The following is a 7,896-nucleotide window of genomic DNA, read 5'->3' as shown; positions in this document are numbered from 1 at the left end:
CTATAATTTCTATTGGCAAGGGGTAAGGATATACTGACTATCAAGTTAAACTTCTATTTGCAAGTGGTAGGGATATATCAAATATCAGATTTAATTTATATCGTCAAACGTTATGGATTCATTATCTACTAGATTTTTATTTTATCTACGTTGAAGTCCCATCGTATAAAGCCATTTGTGGGAAAATAATTGTTCCTGGTGAAAGAGGCTTACAAAAATAAAACAGGGTGTTACACTGAGATCATTACAGGTGATCAGAAAAACTTACACTTCGAATTTGGCATGTCAGCTCTTCTAACAGTTAATTAACTACATGAGTAGTACAATAAAATATGTGATGTATAGGTTCAAAATAACTACTATTACGAAACTGGAAAATGAAAAAATTCCCTCCGCATTCCAAGATGTAACAAAAACAAACAAATCACTCAAGTCCTATTTTGTAGTCTAAAAAGTTGTTTTATTTATATATGTAGAAAATTTATTCACTTTATTTAAATCCAAAAATTAACGATAAACCTGAAGAGCACTTGAAGATGCCATGGAATATGTATAAGGAAATCAATCCTGTTAATTATAGTTAAACACATTGTTAGCGGAGAAGCGTAATTGTCAACAAAATGCAGTACGCTAAGTAAACAATGTGTTTGATGTTTAAAGGATTGTTCGTAGTAATCTAACGAATAGTACTACGGTAATTTCTGGAATTTCTGTTTTTGTATTCCGTAGTATAAATGTAAATGTAATAAACGCACGTGTGTACTTCAAAAAAAATGTTTATTCGACATTTTTCAATTCTTAAGTGATTTTGGTACAAGAGCACCTTATTTTTGTGAATCAATACTTTCTTGTCTCTAAATATGCGAATGCTTCAGGAAATAATGTTTTAATCGACTTTTGCATTTTGATTTGTAGATTTTGATCTTATCCTAGAGGGCGGGGTAATAAAATATCTTCACTCTGTATACTGTTGATTGTTTTAGATTTTCATACGGTGATTTTTTTCGATCAGAATTATATGGAAGTTTAAAATATTTTGAGAATAATTATAAATGTACATTGCATACATGAAATATTTCGTGTTGTAATTATTTAAATGATTACCCAATAAAAAAATCTGATATATTTGTTCGTGCTTGGTTTTATATTCAAAACGAGTTTGTGAAGACACTCTTGAAATAGTTGTGATTTTGTTTTGAGATTATTTATCATTATCATTAACATTTATGATTGTTTAAACTATGAATTTTATTATAGTTTTTAGTTAGTTTTTTTCCTGTTTGAATTAATGTTAAATTTAGGGTCTTAGCTTTGTACATTTTATAACTGGTTGACTTATGAAATAATCTATCATTGGCTAGTTCAACTTTCAGTGATATATTGTTCAATACTTCTAATGAAAACACGTTACTTCACTTATTCCTTGAACGTTATTGAATATAAAAAAGTACAGATGAAACACTTGTATAACAGTCAAAATTTATAAAGTGAAAACCATAGAGAAAGATACAAGTAAGATGTATGGTGTCATAAATCATAACCATATATGTAAAGTCTCAAAAATATGTTACATGATAAAATACGTCTAAACAATCATAAAATGACTGAAATGTATTCAATTATTAAAAGTTTATCTTCAAAAGCAAAAACATGGTCAAGCGCGTAAGGCGTGCGACTCGTAATCCGAGGGTCGCGGGTTCGCGCCCGCGTCGCGCTAAACATGCTCGCCCTCCCAGCCGTGAGGGTGTATAATGTGACGGTCAATCCCACTATTCGTTGGTAAAGAGTAGCCCAAGAGTTGGCGGTAGGTGGTGATGACTAGCTGCCTTCCCTCTAGTCTTACACTGCAAAATTAGGGATGGCTAGCACAGATAGCCCTCGAGTAGCTTTGTGCGAAATTCCAAAACAACAACAATCAAAAGCAAAAGAAATTCATTTCAGTAAATATCTGTTATGCTTACCAGATGGCAGCACTAAATATTCACGAATGCTGGAATTTGCAGTAACTAGTTCCAATATGTTTTCAGAAGATTGTAAAATATATTTTCCCACCATTTTTCACTCTACAGGAAAGCTCCAAACTGTTGTCAACGCCTTACGACGATTTTATTTTTTACTTCTGTTCTTTCATTCGAAACATTCCAGACAAATAAAATCCTCTTATATGATTTTAAAAGCAATTTTTTTTCATATTTACACAGTGTATTTATTTTGCTGTTTATTCAGCTGGATGAACGTTCTATTTTTATAAAAATTGCTGTACACAAGTGGATGATTCTTTTACGTCAAACACTGGGCTTACTTTAAACAAAACTAAAACCAAATGCACCAGTAGAAGTTTCACTGGTATAGTTCAAGGTCTAGTGAAAGAAAACCTTCGATTTGTTTTATTAATGTATTTAGGCCCGTCACGGCCAAGTGTGTTAAGGTGTGCGACTCGTAATCTGAGGGTCGCGAGTTCGCATCCCCGTCGCGCCAAACATGCTCGCCCGTTCAGCTGTAGAGGCGTTATTATGTGACGGTCAATTCCACTATTCGTTGGTAAAAGAGTAGCCCAAGAGTTGGCGCTGAGTGGTGATGACTAGCTGCCTTCCCTCTAGTCCTACACTACTAAATTAGGGACGGCTAGCACAGATAGCCCTCGGGTAGCTTTGTGCGAAATTCAAAACAAACAAACATTAATGTATTTACTTACATGCCCTTTAAAAAAATCCATTATTTAATAGTTAACAAGAAACAATTAACTACTTAGTTTACAAAGAAAACTTACACAAATAACAGTTGGGTAGAGGAGGAAATGAAAAAGGTAAAAATAAATTCACTTATGATTTAAATGTTTATTTTTCCCTACAGTCTGGTATTAACATTTTATGAGAAATAGAAGAATATATGTGCTAAGGAATAATTACAAGTTTTTAAATAAATATTATACTTATTAGTTAATCGTTTTATTATCATATTGTATAACATTAATCTCAGACCATTAATTCATAAGCTGAGACCTGAGAGCAGCGTCAAAGAAGCTAATAATAAACACTTTTAATTTTATAGAACAAATGGAGTAATTGGGAAAAACAAATTTGTTATTATAAATAGCTTCTGATCACTGATCAAAGGAAACTGCTATACAGATTAGAACAAACAAGCAATATATTATTTTAAAAATGTAAAATACTAGTAAATCTGTGATTGTGTAATTCCATAAAATCAAAATTAAAGTGTGCAAATTTATCATTTAAGCACCATCGCTATTAAATATATTTTGGATGTAATCCCAATAATTTCTAACACGGTTCATCTAGCTTAGGATATTTAGGCTTGTTCTAAATCCGATTAAAACTAACAACGCAAAATAATCCTTATAAAGTGTAATAAATAAATGATTGAATTAAAGGTATTAACAAAAGCTGTTAATAAAACTAAATTTTAAGAAATAACTTACAATAATTTTATTTATAGATTATTTTTAAGCACTAAAATCGTATTGTCCCAGTTTTGGTATATACATTCAAGTGTTTTTCTTATAACAAAACCACATCAGGCCATCTGCGGAGCCCACCGAGAGGAATCGAACCTCTGATTTTATCGTTGTAAATCTGTAGACATACCGCTGTACTATCGAAAGGTTTTATATTCACAATATTTAGTTTGTATGTCACACAGGGATCACTCATTTTTCTAATTATCACAATTCAATTTTTCATCGCACATCTATAAACAATTTAAAATAATCTTCATGCAAAAAAATATTTGTGTGTGTGTTTAAAGCCTCAGTTTTATTTAAATTTTCAGTGTAGAAAAAAGCAAAATACAATTTTGTAATAAAAATAAGAGTAAGTAGGCTACAAATCAACTAGGTTAAAAACTCTAAAATATTAAAAATTATTATAGACAGACAAATAGTCCTTACGTTTGATCTGAAAGGTTAATTAAATATAGTTTATGATATCAGTGATGTCGAGAAAACCCATTTGTAGAGAAATATATATATATGTAAAAACGGCTCGTTTAGGTTGAGAAAATGTTTTACGTAGAGGAGCGAACAACGTTTCGACCTTCGTCGGTCATCGTCAGGTCAACAAAGATAGAAAGAGGTAACTCGGAAGCTGATCACATGTTTGAAAAGGGTTGTGTGTCACCTTCACACGTTTTCGAACACTGCAAGTAAAATAAACACAACATAACCATAGAAAACACCCAAATACTAAATAAAGAAACAAATGCAAAATTAAAGAAGCCTTACTTATACAACAACTCAAGCCCAAAATAAACCAATGCAAAGGAACACCTTTATACCTATATTAAAAATAAAATAATAAATAATAATAATAAAATAAATAATATAAAATTATAAATTCAAACATCTAAGCACGCCCTCTACATTCCGACACTTAGTCACACAACACATTTCAAACATGTGGTCAGCTTCCGGTCAGTTACCTCTTTCTTTCTTATAATATTCCAATAAAAATGGAAGACATTAAGATCTTATTGTGAGTAATTTACACATTTTGCCATTAAAATTATTATTTGTTTTAATGTGTAACTCCAGGCAAAGTTCGCTAATATGTTTTTTAAGCAGTAGAATATGTGTAATTACATCATACCTTAAACGAATATATAAAATAAATGTAATTTTTCTTTAGCCTGACATGTTCTCAGAGTTACATAATTTGACAGTTCTTTTTTGTTTATACCCATTCCTCGTGATTTGTAGCGGATTTACCGTTGTGCATTTGTTTCATTATCTGCGTTTGTCTCAGTTTGATGCATGTGACGTATATTGCTGTATGTGAAATACGCAAGTTCTCTAAATTTGTAGAAGATTCTCGAGAGTAAGAATCAACGATGTAAGTCTTACAAAAACACTAGTGTATATTCAAATGTCGTTGTATATTCGAGAATCTCGCCAAATGTTATATAAAAACAAGCCATTGCAAAGCGCAGAGAGCCAGTAATATTGGGTTGAGGAATAATTCGTGAGCGTTTTTTCAAGTTAACAAAGTATATTCATAAATGAAACGCTTTCGCAAAATATTTCATGTCATTTGGTAAATAATTTTTTGCTCTAATAGATGGTGTGTTTGATTTTCATATGTCTTTAATTTTTGGTTTCATTTTCAGCTCATTAAATGGAATGTCAAGTGGACAAAATCGAGCATTTTCAACACCATCTGCTTTCCGCATTTAATTTCTTGCAATTTCGTTTAAAACAATGCATGCTATATACCTAGGTATTACATGAAATAAAGTATCATAATAAATGTTTTGGGTGTAATGTGTTCATGCATTGAAGTATTGTATAGTCTTGCATGTAATGCTTGAATGAAATTATTTAAAAACGCTCACGAATTATTCCTCAACCTAATAGAATATTGTTAGTCAGCTACAGTCGGTATACTATAAGCCTCGTAAGCTATAATTGTAGTTAACGCTTACCAATTGAAACACTACCAAATTTGACCAGAAATGTTTATTGATTTTGAACACTACGAACCGTTGAGCTTCGGTGAATTAACTTCAGACGTAAGTATTTCTGCGAGGACATTAAACATTTTCGTCTGTAAATAAAGTCAGCTTGTAAACGGTGTGAGGTCAGCCAAAGAATAAAGAGCTAGCTAGCTAGTCTAAAGCGAGGTATGAGAATATCAGCTCAGAATTAATTCGCTCATCGTGGATCTGGACCGTTTATAAAATATTTAGTTCTAGATCAAATAGAAAACTCAGTATAGTTTTTAAGTTTGTAAAACTCTTGTATATAAACCAATATTTTAATAACTAATTTATAATAACCATTATTATAAGTTGTATTGTTATCTGTATATTAAAGTATTTGTTTACGTTACAGTTCTACCTTTCCACTCTATTGAACAATGTTGATGCTAGTTTCCATATAAATTTGGTACTATTTTGTTAGTTTGGAATTAAACTTTATTGAAAGTACTTGCGCCTTCAAATTCAAAGCCAGAAAAATATAAAAAGAAGAAATGTACCTTATATCAGGTTAGTTTGGTTTTCCTCCCATTTACTCAGTGAAACATCCTGAAGCAAAATAACCTATTTACACCATCTCACCGCACCAGTTATCGTACCAAAAATTATGGTAATCGAGCTAACCAGCTTTGAGTGATGAATAACAACTTAATTAAACGGATATTGTAAGTATTGGAACTACATATTCCACTAAATTACCGATGGAAAAGCCATTGCATGTTTTGAAAAGAAATTTAAAAAAAATCGATTTCAAAAATAACAGATTTGATTAACCTTGTAGAGGCGGATGTTTGTTCTTTTTCCAATTAAGAGTGAAGTTTAAAAGAAAGTAAAGATTTAGCTATGGGTTCTCCATTGTCTTTGTAATTACATAATTTATTTATAGATAATTTTGAAATAGAAGCATGAGCTAAAGCAGATAAAAGTAAGAAATGTGGTTAAGGTATGTTGATGTCATGTTTCTGACTTAGCGATATGGTAAAGAGGAAATAACTGTTTTTGATAATTATATTAATAGCATTGACAGTTCTATCAAATTTATACATGAAATTAAATAAAATACTTGTTCACTTTTTTAGATGCTTTAGTAAACAAAATAAGGAAAACTTAAAAACTACTGGGTATCGAAAACCATTCTTTGTAATACTTCTGGCACAAAAAAATTGTCACACGAAACATCAAAGACTTTTATTTTTTTATTTTTATGTAGACAGAATATTAAAGTTATGTTGTAAACAGGAATACATTAATTAAATAGTTAACGGGAGTCGAAAGAGGTTTGCTTCCTAATACTGTTGATATAATTGTGTTAAAAAACGGAAATGAATTTATTAAATTTAAAGCACTTGCTGAAAAGGCCAGCAGAGCCAGGTGGATAAAGTACTCGATTCTTAATCTGAGGGTCACGGGTTCAAATTCTCGTTGCACCAAACATGCTCGCCCGCCTTCCAGTCGTTGGGGCGTTATAAAGTGACGATCAAGCCCATTATTCGTTAATAAAATAGTAGCCAACGAGCTGGCGGTGGGTGGTGATGACTAGTTGCCTTCTCTCTAGTTTTACAGTGCTAAATTAGAGACGGCTAGCGCAGATAGCTCTCGCGTAACTTTGCGCGAAATTCAAAATAAACCAAACTTGCTGAAAAAGAAATAATGTTTCGTTATTTTATTTATATCTGGTTTGGTTTGTCAAATAATCAAAAATTAAGTAAATACAAAATAATTTTCCGATATATAGACCAGTGAACAAAATTTAACGTAATTCTTAATACAATAAAGGTTGAAATTGCATTAGAGTGGAAATCTCATATATATATCAAATCTCATGTGAAACATCAGTGTTTAGTACTATAGTTTGATAAGGTATGAAGCCTAATGCATGATATCACAGTTGAAAATTATCGTAACTTCAGAATTTCGAAAACAACAAACACATTATAGTATCATTAAGTTATTGTGTTGAATTAAGCACAAAGCTACACACCGGGCTATCTGTGCTCTGCCTACCCCAGGTATCGAAACCCGGTTTTTAGCGTTATGAGTCTGTAGACATACTGCTGAGCCACTAGGGGGCGCTATCGTTACGATAATATAATACGTAACATTACTGACTCGTTCTTTTTCAAGTATAGTCATCTCAAACAAAAACAACTATTCGAATTAAACATCATTATAAAGTACTTGCATCTTTAAATTCAAAGCCAAAGACTATAACAACTAAACTAAACATACACGACTGAAAAAATAAATGTTTTGTACGCTGCCATCTACTGGTAGAAAAAATAAACCTAAAATTTATCATTTGGATAATTTATCAACTCTGAACAGTTAATTAGTAGCTACTGAGAAAACAAAATGAAACAAATAAGACGCTGTCATATGCTACTTAAAACCAGTTTCTTGGAA

This window comes from Tachypleus tridentatus, chromosome 5 (genome assembly GCF_004210375.1).
Source record: "Tachypleus tridentatus isolate NWPU-2018 chromosome 5, ASM421037v1, whole genome shotgun sequence".
In the NCBI taxonomy this organism is placed as follows: Eukaryota; Metazoa; Arthropoda; class Merostomata; order Xiphosura; family Limulidae; genus Tachypleus; species Tachypleus tridentatus.
The sequence above is the reverse complement of the archived record's forward strand: the minus strand, read 5'-3'. Positions refer to the sequence as shown.